Source organism: Physcomitrium patens, chromosome 22 (genome assembly GCF_059467195.1).
Source record: "Physcomitrium patens ecotype Gransden chromosome 22, ASM5946719v1, whole genome shotgun sequence".
Taxonomy (NCBI): Eukaryota; Viridiplantae; Streptophyta; class Bryopsida; order Funariales; family Funariaceae; genus Physcomitrium; species Physcomitrium patens.
Window position 1 is genome coordinate 2,805,112 of NC_143431.1, and position 19,751 is coordinate 2,824,862.

General features: G+C 35.8%; 2 long non-coding RNA genes across 2 annotated transcripts; one reads left to right on the top strand and one right to left on the bottom strand.

Moving 5' to 3' along the window:
* Positions 1–1,171: 1,171 nt before the first annotated feature.
* On the bottom strand, positions 1,172–3,988 carry LOC112274643 (uncharacterized). Its single transcript, XR_002967477.3, has 2 exons — positions 2,776–3,988; positions 1,172–1,770 (listed from the first exon to the last, which is right to left on the bottom strand). It is a non-coding gene; the product is annotated as an uncharacterized LOC112274643 (long non-coding RNA).
* LOC141044726 (uncharacterized) lies at positions 3,658–4,294 on the top strand. The gene is made up of 2 exons (XR_012216392.2): positions 3,658–3,796; positions 3,983–4,294. It is a non-coding gene; the product is annotated as an uncharacterized LOC141044726 (long non-coding RNA).
* Positions 4,295–19,751: the final 15,457 nt, after the last annotated feature.

Sequence of the window (19,751 nt, forward strand, 5' to 3'; positions counted from 1 at the left end):
TTTTAGATGAATACATGTTTGACAAATAAATTTAAATGTTCAATCCGCCTGGGAAAATAGAGAATAATTCTTTTGAATATTGCACAATTTGAAACAAGTAATATCAAGACTGAAGCCTACTTGTAAAACAAAAGCACGTAATTGTTGTAGAAGTTAAATTAAAATGAGCATATTGGTTTGAGACTTAAATAGCATTGAATGTCTTTGTAGAATAATATGAAATTAGATAACAACCTAAAACGATGATCTCAAACAATGTTTTTTGAGAATGTTCAATTCAAACAATGGTGGATGTAAAGAAAATGGGTTAAGATGATGGATTTGATCCTGAAATAGTCTACTCATGCATTAATTGAACAAGATTATTACATGTGTTTTTGCAAGACTTGTTTCATTATAAAACACTAAGTTCCAATGTATCATATATTTCGTATATATATATATATATATATATATACACTTACACACACTAAATTGAAATGCATCCCATATACAAAGAAATTGTAGAGAAAATGAGGTAACCTCTATAAATTATTCACCAAGTTCATCACAATTGGACAACATAATCAATTCAGTAATCATACTTTGATTTTAAAGAGTAAAATATGAAAAGAAAAAAAGATGTGTACAACACACGGTCTTGACCATGCTGAATACACATCCAAAAACCATGAATAAGTTTTAAAGAAACTTGCATCACTGATTCAGAACATACAGCTAGTTTTTATAAACTCTCCTAAATATGAAGTCATTGTCAACAAAGTTTGGGATGGAATAAATTATTAAGGAACTGATAAACTATCAAGACGATTTGTTACACACAAATGGTAACATGTTGAAGCAACAAAATCAATCAAACTACTCCCCACTATTTAATTTGTTCTGTTTAGATACTCCAAGAGTAATGTTAAATTTTCAAATCTCAAGATAACCAAATCCAATATAAAACAAAAAATAAAAGAAATAAAAAAAAATACAAAGATTTTTAAATCAACATCATTGTGGCATTACGTTTTCATGTGCAATGGAACAACGACGTTAATGATTAAAGTTTGTCTTTTCACAAAAGATTAAAAAGATTGAAGTAACATTTAAGGATTTATGCATTAACGAAATTTGAAGGTTGGAATCAAGACAAGGCGTTTAGGGATATTTAAATTAGATCAATAAGTACATGTAACAGTATTTTCATTGCTATGACTTGCGTTTTTTTAATACAAAAGTGTCTGGACCTTCCAGGCTTCAAGTCAATCGACTGTTCTAATCTTTGCAGAGAATTAAAAGTTAGAAACATGAAAAGAAGCAGACAATCTAGATCACAATAGTGACGATGATTGTCAGACAGAGGAAAACACGACGCTGATAATTGCTTGCACTTGATACTACACAGAAATGGGTAAAGAATCAAAAGAAAGAAAGAGCTTCAGGATTTAGGGTTTAGACAATTCAACATGTAAAAAGCTGCATTAAGTTAGGTTTCTTACCCAGAGCCATTCTTGGAGCATGAAGTTTGCAGACCCAGAGAACAGCAGTGGAAGAGTTGATGATCTCGTACCTTATAATAGGACACTATTTGTTGCTTCGACATTTCCCATTTGTCATCCTCACTCCAGAGCTTCAATCCTTTGTAGAGGTAAGCCCCAGATAGCATTGAAGAAACTCATTTATGTAAGGATCTTCACTCGACCACACATCTAGGGCAGCACTCCACACATGAGACTTACACAAGCACGGTGCACACTGCAAGCCTTGAATGTGTTTATGTTCATCCTGGATAGTCAGAAGATGAGGAAACATCTTAGTTCGGGCTGCAGCAGTTGATACCGTAGCAAAAGCTATGAAGACGCTCCATACTAACTTTGAGTGCAAACGGTGAGAAAGTTTCAGTGACAAAAGGGATTTTAAAACCTCACCCACATCCATGGCTGCTAGGAAACTAGTACCGGGAAAGAGTCACAATTCTTAAACTTTTCGATAATCTCGTGTTCTCTCTGTGCTGTCTAATATTCTCAGCTGTGAGATGTGAAATGTGTAGTATTACTGAATTCAAAGGTGTGTTGGGAATGGCGAAGTCCTATTGTGCCCTTATTATTGAGACAAAGCACACTGAGCTGTGCCATATTATGTGGTTACGTTGCCACGTGAAGCTTTCTAATAAGAAGATTGTGAGCATAGATATGCTTCGATGAATACTATGCAAGAAAACAAATTATGGTTCACTAAATTGCAGCCTCTTAGGAAAACCATGCGCCATCCAACTGGTAGGATTGAGTGCATTCCTTCAACACTGAAGCACAGACCATGTGAGCTGCTCTTTTGATGGCTTGCTCATGCCTGTCAAGAGTAAGATCTAGCACAAATACCAGAAAGGATTCTCTGTATTGACTGTAAACTTCACAAACCCTACTAAAACTCTCGATTCAATGCTTCAATTCTCTCAATACCATGAGGTCATGGCATAAACTTAAAACAAAGACGGGAAAACGACTGATTCAGTAAGATCACAGTACACGAAGTCCAATAAACTCGACCAATGTAAGACTAATGATTCCTAATGCTCGTGGCTGGGCGAAGGGGACCGACGTATCGTCTAGGGTCGCGGCACTTTCAGCCACCTTCACAGAATCAGCAATTCTCGACCTCAACCTTTCAAAAACTACAACCAGCTCAGGAATTACAGGATTCCTCAACACAAATTCCACGACTCACGTTGCTCTTCTCGAAATACGCATTCAAGAATGACGCCTACTATGATCAGTATGTGACCTAACTCACCTCTGGAACGGCAGAGGGCGAAGAATGCACACCATCCCGAGGAAACCTGGTGATGCACGCGTAGCAAGGGACCAAGTACGATGGCGAGAACACGAACCCACCCTCAAGTCCTCAGCGAAGGTTGATCCGCTGCCGCAGCAGCACAAGTAGCAGCAGAGTAAAAAAGACGCAAGATAAGGACGGCGTGCCGTACAACCTCCGCCAACACTTGAGGCATTGCTTGCTGCCCCCACCAGATAACTCTATGCTCCACCAACTCACCTTTGGAATGCAAAAGTCGCTTCCGAAACACAGAAAAGGGGGGAGGGGGGGGGACAATAAATAAATATAAAACAAAACAAAACAAAACAAAGTTTTTATTATTATTATTATCCACCTCAAGAGTCTCCCCCATACCGTTCCACCTACTCCACAGAAACTCCAAAAACACTGTACAAAAGTATGAAAAGTGTGCAGCTATTTGTTGCGCTAATGATGAGAAGACTGTCCCGAAGCTCCCCCTGCTTTCCATGTCTCTCCGTCTGTACACCACTGGACCACCAAATCATGGCGAGGAACATTCAAATTCTGCGCACAACGGCAAAACGCTCCGCCTTCTCCCAGATCCCGTCTCACCCACCTTGTCCCATTGTCCTCCTCCTTCGCTTGGAACTTATGACCAATTCCTGGAATCATCTCGTGACTGCACAGTTCGAAACGCACAAAAAAAAGATTTTCACTAATCCAGCACTTCACGCGCTAATTCTGCACTCCCTTCTTCCTCTTCGGTGTGTCTGTATGTATGTGTGTGTGAGTGAGGGTGTAATTCTCTTTACTTTAGAAAGAATATATGGATCTCGAAACGTGCACAAATGTGCATCAACGACGAGATCATCGGCCTCAATCTGCTCCCATCCACCGCAACAGGCCCTTCAAGTGGCCACAAGAGGCTCTACTCCCACTCTACTCTCTCAAAGATGCTGGCTCTACTTCCTTCCTTCTACTGCCATTGACTTCCGATGCCCCAACACTCCAGTCACAAGTGAGAAATATTCCTCACCCCCCTCCCCCCAGCCAGTTTTGTTTATATTTTTTTTTGTCCTACATTGACTTTGTAAACTAGGTTTCGGTCGAAGCTTCGGGGGCTGGCTGGGTTCACGACCACCTACAAGTGTGCAACCACTTTGACTTGATCTGTAATTAATACACTTTCCCCCTCGCTGGACAGAACTTTCAGAAGCTTATGCACGCGCTTGCGTACTTGCTTGCTTGCTTGCTACATCTAGCTAGATCGCCGTGGAGGACGAGGGAGGGAGGATTGCATTGTGTCTGTGGATGTGAGTGTGAAAATGTTTGCGACTCATCAATGCGTCAGCGATGAAGGCCCGTTGCAATCCGCTTCGGCACTTGAAAGCCTTTGAAAGCCCATATTTTGCGCCGCCGTCGGCGCCTTCATGGGGACGAAGACTCGCATTATTGGATGTTAATTCAGCCGGGTTCATCCATTAATGAAGTTTTTCATTCGTCAATTTTTCATCCATCCACTGGCTTTGGCTTTGGCTTCGCCTGTGTGTTTTTTTTGTATACTTGGGATCTAGAGCTTCCTTTCCCCCTTTTCTCTTTCTTTTACTTTTGCTTTGTTTCATTGGCTTGGTGAGTCGCATTTGCATCCGAAGTTTGAGGCTGTTGTATTGCTTTTTCTTCTCCTTTTTCTTCTCCTTTTTCTTCTTCTTTTTTTGCATTTTTTTGAGTTTTGAGAGTTTTTATTCAAATAATTTTGTGGTGCAATGTGATTTTTCTGAAGTAGAATCTGGATTAATTTTTTTCTGTTGCCAGGTACTTACAATAAGTTATTTGGGTTTCTTTGTTTGTTACAAAACCAACAAAATTGGACCTTAAGATTACTCAAGAGAGGATGAGTTTTGCTAAAGATGAAGGAATATGTTTTTTAGAAAAGAAAAATAATTTTAAAAACAATAATCAAATTAATGTTGGTAGATGGGATATTGAGTATTATTTGGGCCAAAAGATGCAGTTGTATAAGACGAATTTTGTAGTAGGACAAAGAATCACAACAACAACAACAACAAAAAAAAAAAAAAAAAAAAAAAAAAAAAAAAATCAAACTTGAAAAATCTATAATAGTAGAAGAAAAGAATAAAATAGATCTTTTTGAGTTGGTTTGAATAATGGAATCTAAGGTGCATGTGATATTTTATGCTTTATTATTATACTTTAGATAAGGAATCAATGAATGGCCAAAAAAAAATCATGTATTAGGATTTTTTTAATAGATATGTTAAAATAAAAATTTGAGTACAACAATTAATATTAAGTGTATGTAAAATATATTATTAATAGAAAAATATACAAAAGTAATTATTTGAGCCTTCTCCATTCTATAATACTAAGTTATATAATACTTCAATGTACAAACAATAGACACTTCAAATAAGATAACTATTTTTTAATTTTTTAAAAATTATTTACTTCTTTTTTTTAGAAAAGTGTGTTTCTTTTCGTTCTTTTGGATAAAAAATAAGTTTAATGTTTTCAAAAAATATAAAAAATATTTTTGATAAAATAAAATTATTTTTCTAATTAAATTTTATGTTAATAAATTATAAAATTAAATATAGTATATATTGCTCAAAAATACAAAAATTAGTATTTTACAAATAAGAAAAAAAAAATCTTTTATAGCTTTAAGTATTGGCAAATTAGAAAATTACATATTTAATCAGATAAATATATCTCCAAAAGAAATTATTTTTTATTTGAAGTATTTGAAATATATTAAAATTTTATAAAAAAATAAAATTTTTAATGTAACTAATGTATTTTTTTAAAATATAAAAATAAAAATTGAAGTACTTAATAAAGTGGATCTATGTTCTTAAATAAATAATTGATTTAATATATATTTATTATTATTTCATAAGTTATTTATTTCAAGTATTTAAAATTATATAATATATATATATATATATATATATATATAAAAGTAACTCAATTTTCTAATCATGTAATAAAAACTTATAAAATATGTATAATAAAAAATACATAAATTTTTATTACAAGTATTTTAAAGTTTATATTTATACATTATAAAAACTATTGATTGTAAAGATATCAAATGTGTAGTATTTATTGAATTTTTTTATATTTTTAGCTATAATAACTATACTATTCTAAATAATTGTCACAGATTTAGAATATTGATTGGAAATCTAAAAAAGAAGCTCAAGAAGAATCGACAAGAACTAGATTAATCAGATGAGTACAAGAACAACACTAGAGAGGTGAGCTAGAGCTCCAAGTGGTATATTGTCGAGACTGAGGATCCCCTCAATCTCGGCTCCTATATATACTATAAGCTAGAAAGCTTCTCAAGCAGCTTCCACGAGCTTGAAAACTTCTCAAGTAGCTTCTATGAGCTTGAAAACTTCTCAAGTAGCTTCTACAAACTACAAAGCTTCTCTAGAACTTTCTAGAATCTTCTACAACTTCTTAGTATATGTCCTTGACATCACTTCCCTCCTTTAGCTTTGAGGTCTCCGAGAAGCACTCCTATTGTAAGTGAGTATCAACCTAAGAAGTTGAAAATTTGTAGCATAGTGTCTGCAATATACTCCAATTGTTGTTCACACGGTAAGTAGTTCATTGGTCCTTGTAACCAACAATAGTATCCTACGCCTTCGATTTTCGACCAGGCATGTACTTCTGTGTCTTCATTGTAAAAATGCCCTACAAACACTCCTTCGGGAAGATCACCATAAGCAGGTTCTACTTTAAACACAATCGCTAGCGACTTGTTACTAGGTATCCTCTATTGTCTTTGTGGTAAAGGTGGTTCTTCATCTTGAGGTCGTCTTCGTGAAATACTCAGTTGAGATGACATCATTGGTATGATATCTATCTCTTGGCTATCCATATCAGACCAAAAAAATAAGCACTAAATATGGAAGAATGGGCTAAGATTACAGATTTGTAGTCTCTAACTATATCTTTTAGAAGTTCTTTTTTCCCCTTCTTTCTAAGGCCGAGGATTAAGGGGCTTCAAGGAGAAGGGACTTCACTAAAAAATTTTCATTGAAAGGGCTTAGGTTTTTGAGGATAGCGTCGATGAAACTCTTGTACCTTTTGCGATGCATTAATAAGATTTTTCACTGGTTCCTATGTGCGTTCATTGATATCATAGTCGCTCCAATGCACTAGGTATTCCAATTTACCTCACTTACACCATAAATCTAGTACCTTTTTCACCTCGTATTCCTCATGGTTCTCAATTTCAATACTAGGTGGCGGACATTGCATTCTTCTAGGAAAAAATGACTCTCAATAAGGCTCCAACAAAGAAACATGAAAGATTGGGTGTACCTTCATAGCAGCCGATAACCCCAAATGGTACACCATTGGATTGATTTGCTTTTGGATGACAAATGGTCCCAATCTCCGATAATCCAACTTATCACATAGCCGCTTGGTTTAGATATTCCGTCGAAGCACCCATACTTTATTTCCAATTTTGAAAGTAGGTGTCTGATTCCAAAATTTATCTATGGACGCCTTGTAAGCTTCTTGGGCGGTTTGCAATTGAAGCTTCAATGTAGTTTGAAGCTCTGATAGTTGTTTCACAAATCCTTCAACTGTTGGATTGTTATTGGTTGATGGACTCAACAAATCAAGCTTCGGATGATACCTATAGCTGAAAAAGAATGGTGTTTGTTGAGTCGACGCATGAAGGGAGTTGTTATATGCAAAGTCAACTAATGATAGATATGCAGTCCAATCATCTTATTGATAGTTGATGCTGTATCGTAAATATTGCTCCAAAGTTTGATTCATTCGTTTCGTTTGGCTGTCAATTTGAAGATAGAAAGCCAAAGAAAGCTTGATATCCACCTTCAATATCTCAAAGAGAGATTTTTAGAACTTTGATACGAATTCGATTCCTCGATTGGACACAATATCATCTGGTAAACTATAATATCAATACACACTATCAAAGAAGAGCCTTGTTGTGTCTTTGCTTGATGATGTTTTCTTGCAAGGGACAAAGTATGCCATCTTTGTAAGCCGATCTACTACAACAAAGATGTTTTTAAAGGAATACGATGGCGGCAGGTCCATAATGAAGTCAATAGAAACTGAAGACCATGACCGACGTGGAATAGGCAGTGGCTAAAGAAGACCATAAGGATGATGCCAAGGGTTCTTGATCTTGAACAAATGTCACAGGAGAGGACAAAATCCTTGACATCCTTCCACATTTGGGGCCACCAAAAATCTTGAGAAATAAGTTTCAAGGTCTTATTGAATCCAAAATGTCCTATAGCTAGAAAGTCATATCAAGATTAGAAAACTTGGAGTCGTGTTGGTCCCTTTGGAATATACAACTGCTCTTCAAAGTATAAAAGATCTCCTTCCACTTTGAACTTGTTATTATTGATACATAGCATGATATCAAGGGCTACAAAATCTCCAATAATCACAGTACGTATGTGGTTGAAGAAGTCAGCATGAATTGGCACTATAATAGAGCAAAGCGTGAATTGTTCCGACTTCAACAAAGTTATACACTGTTGATCAAACGTTGCTTCTCCGATCTTTGGCACTAGATATGATCTCCTTGATAATTCATCAGATAGTTCTAGGCCGATAAGTAATAATAAAGTCAAACCTGGATAGCAACATATTTGATCGAGCTTGACGATGATTCAAAACTTGAGCCGACATGAAGTACTCCAAATTCTTGTGATCCATATATACAATCATCGGATGCATAGCTCCTTCGAGAAAGTAATGCCATTCTTGGAAAGAATCCACTATCGTAAGAAGTTCTTTATCATGGATCTCATAGTTGATCTCGACAGTAGAAAACTTCTAAGAGTAGAATACAATCGGATGAAGCTTCTCGTCTGTGCCTATCTGCAAAAGTACAGCTTTTATAGCAAAATTTGAAGCATCGGTCTCTAAATAGAAGGCCTTTGTAAAGTCCACATGTACCAAGATTGGAGCCATAGTAAATGTCATCTTAAGATCTTGAAATGCTTTTTCCACTAGAGGTCTTCATTCGGGCTTATCTTTCATATCAACCAAGTGAGTGGAGCAGCAACTTGAAAATAATTCTTGATGAAGATCTGATAGAAGTTAGCAAAGCCAAGAAAACATTATACATCTCTAATGGTCTTTAGAACTTCCTATGATACGATTGCTTCTACCTTCTTAGGGTCCATCTTCAAGCCTTCCGTAGTTGTAATGAATCCCAAAAATTCCATCTCAATTTGGTTAAACAAGAACTTCTCCAACTTGGCGTAAAGTCCTTGCTTGCAATGTTTTTGAAGGACTAGATGAACATGTTTTTCATGCTCTTCTACATTTTTGGAAAATATCAAAATACCATCTAGATAGATGACAACAAAATCATCAAGGTGCTTCTAAAAGATGTCATTTATCATATGTTGAAAGACCACCGGAGCATTGGTAAGACCGAAAGACATGACATTATATTCAAAATGGCCATACCTTGCACAGAAAGCTGTCTTCCATTTGTCTCCTTCTTTGATTTGCAGGAGGTTGTAAGCTCCTCTTAGATCAATCTTTGTAAAGATCTTTGCACACCGAAGTTGCTCTAAAAGACTTGATATCAAGGATAATGGATAACGATTCTTCTTTGTCACCTTGTTGAGACCTTAATAATCCACGCACATCCACAGCGAGCCATCTTTCTTCTTCACAAATAAGATTGGTGCCCGAGCTGGCGACTTTGAATGACGAATGAAGTTCTTAGCTTGATTGTCGTCAATGTACTTCTGCAATTCCACTAACTCCGTCTACAACAAATTGTAGATTGGGCCAAAAGGTGGTTGTGCTCCTTCCTGCAAGTCTATGGCACAATCATATGGTCGATGCTCCAGTAGCATGTCAACATTCTTCTTTTGACTCACGTCTTTAAAATCTTTATATTGCTCTGGTATATTTGCTATTAAAATCTTCTCTTCGCTAGTTGGAGTCACATAAATGATAAACGATGTGCCTTCCTTAGACAATGTTACAAATGCTCTTGCTCCAATAAATAAGGGTTTTTTGATTTGGAATCTTCTAACAAGCTTACCCTCAAAATATTTTATAGGAAATGTCATCTTTTGTAACCTCTGATTTATGAATGGGTTATGCATTTCTAACCAAAAAAGACCAAGAATAACAGGGTTTGTCGGGGTTCTAATAATATTGAAAATAATATAACTACTATAGTCTTTAAACATAACCTCTATAGGTTCTGATTCATGGGTGACATTACTAGACAATAAAGGTTATCCATCTATTACTTCTATGTGAATGGATTTAGGTTTTTGTACTAGAAGAATCTCATGACGCTTAGCAAATTCTTCATCTAAAAAATAAGCAGATGCTCTTGAATCTAATAATGCTAATATTTTTAGTTTCTAAGGGCGAAAAGATAGAGGAATGGTAAAGCAATGGGTAGGCTGAGTGGAAAGAGAAGAACCTGATTGTTGTTGTGGTATTGAATTGTCCAGCCGCACATTCCCTATTGTAGCTGGGCATCTTTGTTTTTATAAACAAAGGCACCTTTAGTCCTGATAATGCGTCAATTTTGCTTCTTAGGGCAATTTCTAGCTCTGTTGCCTTCTTCATTGCAATACAAGCATAGTCCTTCTTCCATATGTCATTTTTTTTCTTTTAGATTTAAGGATTTGATATATACCACATCAATTTACATGTCTTTCATTTCTGAATGTGAATTCAGGCTGCTTGCTGACATAGTTGGAGCATGGTGAACCATATGCTGTCTTGAGTGTTGATCTTGACAACATTGGAACAAGCAGTTATCGTACTTCATAGCTTGACTAATGGCTTCGTTGAGCGTTCGCAGGTGGAGAAGAGATAATAACAAATCCTTTACGTCGTCTCTCAAGCCCCAATAAAATTGACTCATCAATGCTTCTTTGTTCATGTTGATGATGCACGCTAATTATCTAAAATCTGATGTATAGATTGACGCAAATCGTACTCCTTGTTATAGCGATTGGATCTTTGTTGTAGCCCATCGCGCTTTATCATGTTTGCCGAATGCTTCTGCAAATGCTTCCAAAAAAGTTTTGAAGTTGTTCAAAATTGACGATCTTTTTTCAATCAAAGGAGCAAATCATGATAGAGCTTGTTCCGTGAGCAAACTTCCTACCAATCCAACACGTGACTCCTCCATTGGATAGCATTTAGACTGTAAAGCTGCTATCAATCTAATTTGATTGACAAAAACTTGAAACTTAAAACACATACCATCGAACTTATCTAGAAAGCTAATTTGGAGCTCCTTTCGTTGTAAGATCAACAGTCCTTCTTGAACTAGAGGCAAAGCTGCTTCTCTTGGTGCTGAAGCTTGAGGCTGGTAAATCCTCGATTATGTCATCCTAGATGCTCCATCATTATGAAGTCTTACAATGATTCCTTCAATTTCTACAGTTCTCTGTGATAACATAGCAAGAGCATTCATAATGGCATCCAACTTGGACTCCAAACTTTCAGCCATATTAATATCTTGACCTCCGGCCATTCTAAGAGAAGGAAAGAAATGACTCTACAAAAAAGTAGTATTGGTTTAGAGGAGGGTACTCCACAACTGTCACGGACATACATATAATTACCTATATGAATAGATAAAAGTATGTAAAAGTAGATAAAAGTAGATTAATTGTGTAATATCTTCTAGAGAAGCTTCTTAGAAGCTTCATAGATGCTGCTTTGACTTTATAGGAGTCTATAGTTGACTTTTAGGTTAGAAACTTGGTCAACAAGTTAGCCATGTGCCACACATGTTGGAAGCTTAAAGAACAAGCTAACTACGTGGTCCATCCATAGAAAACTTGCCTTGCAAGCAAAGGCATGTGGCCTAGAAAGTCAACATATATTGGAAGTCTTATAGAACATCGCCACGTGGCTTCTAGTTAGATAGTATATATAGAGGCAAGAGTGAAGCCCTCTTCACTCTTGTCAACTCCTTTCTTGCTTCTAGTCTAGTTTCAAGGGTCTCTAGTTTTCTTGTATTTTGGCAATAGCCATTCCAGTTTCTTTCTTAATATACATATTTCTATTTTGTCCTATTTCTTTTTGAGAAAAGTCTCACTTACTCTTTAGCTTTCATCGAGTACTTGCCCTTGACAGATTGACAAGAGTACACTTACAATATCAGAGCTTTGTCTTTTCTTGATTAAGAGTGGATTATCCCTTTTTCTTGATAAGACATAAGCGCATTAGAAGTTGCGGATTACCCTCTTTTAAACTGATATTGTTCTTAGTATTTTCTTTGTTATCAATTCCTCTCTTCTATTTTGAGCGTTATTAGACATCTTCTCTTTTCTAAGTGCTACTATGGCAGAGCTTGTTGAAATGAAGAGTGCAATGGCACAGATGCAAGAACAATTGAGGGAGTTAATGCTTGCGATGCATCAACTCAATTTACCACCACAAGGAGCAACAAGAATGGTAGGAAGTGAAGATATAGAGATGATTGGGGCTGCTTCAACATCTGCACCAAACCATGTCCCTTCTCCCAGAATGGAACACCCTTCGAGTGTTAGAGAACCGAGAGTTGCCTTGCCCGAGAAGTTTGATGGTACCAGATCCAAGTTTCGAGGATTCATCAATTAGGTCCAACTAGTGATTGAACTTCAACCCCAGAGCTATCCAACTCCAGGGTCACAAGTTAGATTCATTGGTACACTTCTTTCAGGTTCAGCATTGTCATGGTTTTCATCTTTTCTTGAACGACGAGATCCAATATTGGATAATCTGGAGGCTTTTTTGGCGGAGTTTCGATCCATGTTTGGAGAACATGATGCAATTCGTGTTGCAACCAACAAGATCCGTATTTTGCGACAAGGCAATCGATTAGTAACATTATATGCTTCCCAATTTTGACAACTTGCAACTGATATCAAGTGGGATGATGCCGCACTTGTGAGTCAATTTCTCTACGGATTACAATATGAGGTAAAGAAATTGATGCTTAATTTACCTGATCCTCAAACATTGAGTCAAGAAATTGACTTTGCTGTGAAGTGCGACAATCGACTTTTTGAATTTCGATCCGAGAGTCGCACAAGTGGGCCTCAACGTTACTACAATTCAATGGCAACACCGACGTCTCCTCAACACATACCTTCAGAAGTAGAGGATATGCAAATTGATGCGGTACGTTTCAAACCTCTTACTGAGCAAGAAAAGTCTCGTCGTCGACAAGAAGGATTGTGCTTATATTGTAGAGAACCTAAGCACACTGCTCAACATTGTCCAAAGAAGCGACGCAACTACAAAATGAGGAGTACGGCTATCAAAGAAGATAGTATGTCGGAAAACGAGTACGTCCAGCTACAATAGGGACCGTGCGGCTGGAATCTTGTACAACTTCTAATGAAGGTCCTATCCTCTCCTCAGAACCATCTCCTTGTTTTATAATAGATGTGCGTTTAGGACCTAATAATTACAAAGCCTCTGCCTTGGTAGATTCAAGAGCCTCATCTTGTTTTTTAGATGAAGAATTTGCTAGATGTCATAGAATATCATTAATACAAAAAACTAAACCTGTACACGTAGAAGTCATAGATGGTCGTCCGTTGTCTTCTGGAGATGTAACTCACAAAACACTTCCTGTAGATGTAGTAATAAATGGTCATAGTAGTTGCGTAATTTTTAATATAATTAGATCTCCCTCTAATCCAGTTATTTTAGGCTTATCATGGTTAGAAAAGTATAATCCTCGAATAGATTGGATTTCTCGTAAACTTGATTTTCCTCAGAGCATTAGTAACAGTTCTATTAATCAAGTAAAAAACCATGAGTCTAGTATAGTAAAACCCGCACTTATAGGTGCAAAAGCATTTATACACGCAGCAAAAGAAGGATCAACTTTTGCTATTTATGCTGCACCTATTTCTGAAAGCGTAAAGACTTCAAGTGGCATTCCAAGTCAATATCAGGATTATCAAGACGTTTTTGAGAAAAAGAATGCAGATATTCTTCTTGAGCATCGCCCATACGATTGTTCAATCGATCTCAAGGAAGGAACTCTGCCACCATTTGGACCAATTTACAGTTTATCGCAAGATGAGTTGGCTGAACTCAAGACATATATTGACGAGAATTTAGCAAAGAATTTCATACGCCATTCAAAATCTCCAGCAAGAGCTCCAATTTTATTCGTAAAGAAAAAAGATGGATCTTTACGAATGTGAGTTGACTATCGAGGACTCAACAAGATCACAATCAAGAACAGGTATCCATTACCTTTGATATCAGGACTCCTTGACCAGTTAAATCAAGCTAAGATCTATACAAAAATAGATCTAAGAGGAGCATATAATCTAGTACGGATCAAAGAAGGAGATGAATGGAAGACTGCGTTTCGAACCAGGTACGGGCATTTTGAATATAATGTCATGCCTTTTGGACTCACGAATGCACCAGCTGCTTTTCAACATCTCATGAATGATGTATTTCGTGAATTCTTAGACAATTTTGTCATCTGCTACCTAGACGATATCCTGATTTATTCTAAGAATGTTGAAGAACATGAAATACATGTTCGTCAAGTATTACAAAAACTCAGAGATGCAGGATTGTACGCCAAGATGGAAAAGTGTGTATTTCACACTACTCAAGTTGACTTTTTAGGATACATCATTTCAAATGTTGGTCTCACGATAGATTCTAAGAAAGTCCAAACAATCATGGATTGGAAGATTCCAAGGACAGTAAGAGATATCCAATGTTTCTTGGGATTTGCCAATTACTATCGGATCTTCATCAAAGACTTCTCACGAGTTGCAGCTCCACTTACACGCTTGACTAGTAAAGATAAATTCCAATGGAATCAAGAAGCGGAAGCAGCATTTGAAGCCTTGAAGACATCGTTTGTCTCTGCATCAGTCTTATATCGTGTTGACTTTTTCAAGGTATTTTTTATGGAAACAGACGCATCGGATTTTGCCTTGGGTGCAGTTTTATCACAAATGGGAACAGATGAAAAACTTCATCCGATAGCTTTTCATTCAAGAAAATTCTTTGCAGCCGAGATTAATTATGAGATCCACGATAAAGAACTTCTTGCAATCGTGGATTCCTTTCAAGAATGGCGTCATTATTTAGAAGGTGCTTCTAGTCCAGTCACTGTGTATACAGATCACAAGAACCTCGAGTATTTCATATCAGCACGCGTGTTGAATCGTCGTCAAGCTCGTTGGAGTATGTCTTTGTCAAGATTCGACTTCATTATCACTTATCGGCCAGGAAAACAACAAGGTTTGTTCAATGCCCTGTCTAGACGTTCTTATTTTGCACCAAAAGAAGGAGATGCAGCTTTTGAGCAACAAAGAACGGTCCTCTTGAAACCGGAGCAATTTCATCTCCGAGCAGTGAAATCAACATTGACTGTTGATTCAACTTTTCTCAAGCAAATCCAGTCCAGTATGTCCTCAGACCCTCTTGTTCATGATATCGAGAATAATTCTTCCAAGTCTCATGATTCTTCTAAGTTCGAGTTCAAGAATAATCTATTATATTTTGAAGGACGCCTATATGTTCCAGAAGGAAAAGCACGTTTGCGTGTTCTTCAAGCACGTCATGACTTTCCAGCAGCAGGGCACTTTGGATATAATAAGACTCTGGAACTCATATCAAGAGATTTTTGGTGGCCACAAATGTGGAAGTCAGTCAAAGACTTTGTACAATCATGTGATATTTGTTCAAGATCAAAAATTCCTCGACATCGACCTTACGGACTTCTTCAGCCATTACCTATACCAGAACAACCATGGTCTTCTGTTTCTATGGATTTCATCACAGATCTTCCAAACTCAAGATCTTATGATTCTATATTTGTGATAGTAGATCGTTTCACCAAGATGGCACATTTTATGCCATGTACAAAATCTATCACAGGTGAAGAAACAGCTAAGCTTTTCATTGATAATATCTATCGCTATCATGGATTACCTAAAGATATCATATCGGATAGGGGAACTCAATTTGTGTCGAGATTCTGGAGGACTCTTTTCAAGATTTTAAAAGTGGACATAAAGTTATCTTCAGCTTTCCATCCTCAAACTGATGGACAAACAGAGCGCGTAAACCAAGTCTTGGAACAGTATTTAAGGTGTACCATCAACTACCAACAAGATGATTGGACAAACCTTCTGCCATTGGCAGAGTTTGCTTATAATAATACGGTACATTCTTCCACGCAACAAACACCTTTCTTTGCCAATTATGGCTATCATCCACGACTTGATACTTTTGATTTTTCAAAAGTTGATAATCCTGCAGCAGAAGATATGGCAAGTCGGTTGTCAGAGTTACATGCAATAATGAAGGCGCAGTTGAAGAAAGCTCAAGAACGACAAAAGATAAATGCAGATGTATATCGTAAAGAGCAACCACAACTCAACGTGGGTGATAAGGTATGGCTACTTCGTCGCAATATCAAGACCACTCGACCTTGTGACAAATTGGACTATCGTAGGCTTGGCCCCTTTTCTGTTTCTGAACAGATCAACCCAGTTGCATATCGGTTACATCTACCGGAGTCAATGAAGATCCATCCTGTATTCCACGTGTCTCTTCTTGAACCATATAAGACAGTGGATATACAAGGAAGAAGACAAATGCCACCGCCTCCTATAGAAGTAGATAATAATGAAGAATTTGAGGTGGAAGAGACATTAGACTCAAGGCGGCGCCGAAATAAGCTGGAATATCTTGTTCATTGGTGCGGATATGATATTAGTGAGCGCACATGGGAGCCATCCAGGAATCTAGCAAATGCATCAGCTAAAGTCAAAGTTTTTCATCAACGACATCCATCAAAACCAAGATGAAAACCTCTCTTATAAAAGAGACAAGATTGAGGCAAGATAACATTCAATTTCCTATCCTTGTTTGTAACTTCTTTGCATTTTGTGACGCTAATTAGATGGAGAGCCAACAACCAGCGGATTCAACTCAAGAACCTTCGTTTGCTGACTTACCGGATGAGACATTGCGATTGTCACAACCTTCAAGACGACGCAACCGAGATGAAGACCCTCAAGAACGACATGTTCTTCCTCGAATAGATGGTGAGATACAACGCGTTTGGTATCACGACCTTGGAAGAGATTCTCGATGTTTGGTGATATTATTGGAGATAGGAACGACTCCTGATGGTGTTTCAAATGTATTATTTGAAGGAAGTTATGAAGGCCTCAACAGTGATCAAATAACAGGGTGGTCTTCTCGCCCTGGAATGGGACACTATTGATGGCTAAGAGGACCCATCAACTATCTTCGAAGAGAACAAAGATCAGAGTATGTAGCAAATACAATTCGCCTCATATTAGATTTTCTCAATATATAATCACCGCTCCTCGTGGAACTCGTCCCTAGAAGGGGGGTAATGTCACGGACATACATATAATTACCTATATGAATAGATAAAAGTATGTAAAAGTAGATAAAAGTAGGTTAATTGTGTAATATCTTCTAGAGAAGCTTCTTAGAAGCTTCATAGACGCTGCTTTGACTTTATAGGAGTCTATAGTTGACTTTTAGGTTAGAAACTTGGTCAACAAGTTAGCCATGTGCCACACATGTTGGAAGCTTAAAGAACAAGCTAACTACGTGGTCCATCCATAGAAAACTTGCCTTGCAAGCAAAGGCATGTGGCCTAGAAAGTCAACATATATTGGAGGTCTTATAGAACATCGCCACGTGGCTTGTAGTTAGATAGTATATATAGAGGCAAGAGTGAAGCCCTCTTCACTCTTGTCAACTCCTTTCTTGCTTCTAGTCTAGTTTCAAGGGTCTCTAGTTTTCTTGTATTTTGGCAATAGCCATTCCATTTTCTTTCTTAATATACATATTTCTATTTTGTCCTATTTCTTTTTGAGAAAAGTCTCACTTACTCTTTAGCTTTCATCGAGTTCTTGTCCTTGACAACAACCTCTAAAATGCCTTAAAACCTTCAAGAAGAGGGATAATCCACTCTCTCCAAGAAAGATAAGACTCCAATATTATAATAAAAAAAATATCAGTTTAGAGGAGGATAATCCGCAACCTCTAAAATGCCAGTACCTTCTAGTAGAGGGATAATCTACACTCTAACAAGAAGGAACTAGCTCTGATATGAAAGATGAATGCACTCTCGACAAATTGTCATGAATTTAGAATACTGACAAAAAATATAAACAAGAAGCTCAAGAAGAATCGGCAAGAACTAGATTAATCAGATGAGTACAAGAACAATACTAGAGAGGTGAGTTAGAGCTTCAAGAGGTGTGTTGTCGAGACTGAGGATCCCCTCAATCTTGGCTCCTATATATACTACAAGTTAGAAAGCTTTTTAAGTAGCTTCCACAAACTAGGAAGCTTCTCAAGCAACTTCCATGAGCTTGAAAACTTCTCAAGTAGCTTCTACAAAATACAAAGCTTTTCTAGAATCTTCTAAAATCTTCTACAACTTCCTAGTATATGTCCTTGATAATAATACCATCTCATAGTATTTTGTAATTTGAATTAAAATAAAATAAAGTATAATGTAGCTAAAAAAATCTTTGCATAAAATAACTATAAAATATTTAGTTATAAGTTTGGTTTAGATAATTGTAGTAAACTATAGCGTAAACTTTCAAGATAATGATTAAAATATTTATTGATGGTTCACTTTATTATAGAATGAGAAGAAAATAATCTGTTTAACAATATAAAATTTTAAGGAGCTTATTATTGTTAATTTTTTCTTTGTTTAACAATTCTTATTTTCTTAATTTTCTACATACATAAAACTATATTTAATATACAAATTCTCAAAGAATTTAATTTTAGGTTTCTTACTTTATATTTTAAATAATTTCCAAAAATAATTAATATTATTTAAAGATTATTTTTATTTCTATTTTGTGACAAAATTTTGTATTCTATTTGAAAACTAATTACATCCAAATTAACTACTTTAGAAATTAAAAAATAAGACATAGATAGATGTGTATTTATGTATGTATATGAATTTATATATATATATATATATATATATATATATTGAATATTAATAGTATTTATTTTCTTTATTATATTAATAATATATTTTAAAAAATAAATTAAAATAATCAAAAACAAAGATTTAATTGAAATATTTTTATTAAAATAAATTCAAATTGTATAGCAATTAATATGTCATAAAGGTGTAATATAATAACTATGTATCCAAAATTAGCCATCTTTAATTATTTGAAGTAGATAAAATTATCATAAGTGCTCATGGTATAGTCTTTTTCAATCATAAATATATTAAATCATTTATTTTGCTTGTGGGTGATTACTTCAATATGTATAGTAATTTTAGTAATTGATAGATATGACCTTTTTTTCTCAAGGTTGTAAATCTTTTTGCTTGTTGTATGTAGATGTCTACATTTACTTCACCATATAAAAATGCAATAGTTGTATCAAATTATTCCAACTCAAAGTCAAACATTACCACTTTGGATAGAAAAATGCAAGTAGAGATAATCTTTATTACTTGTGTAAAGATTTTGTTAAAGTCTACATCTTTTTTTTTGAATATATCCTTTTGCCACTAGTCTCGCTTTTCATCTAACTCGACATCTTTCTAAAGTTCCTTATTTGAATGGAGAACTTGACATTGACAAAGTGAATATATGTAAGGTATCCAAATACTTGAAGTTAAGACTAAACAACAAGATTCCTATTCTAAATCTCTTCTAGAATCTTGTATTGAATTACAATATATGGTAAAAGATTTATCAAGTAGCATGTAATATTTACAACTTTAGAATAGAAGCTTTTTTTAAAGCCCTATCATTATTTAGCATGTGGTATCCCTTTTCTAGAAATATCTTTTTTATCCTCTTTGCCACTTTATTCTATTTGAAATGTACTTAAAATAAAATCTACTTAAATAATATTTATTTTAATATAAATGT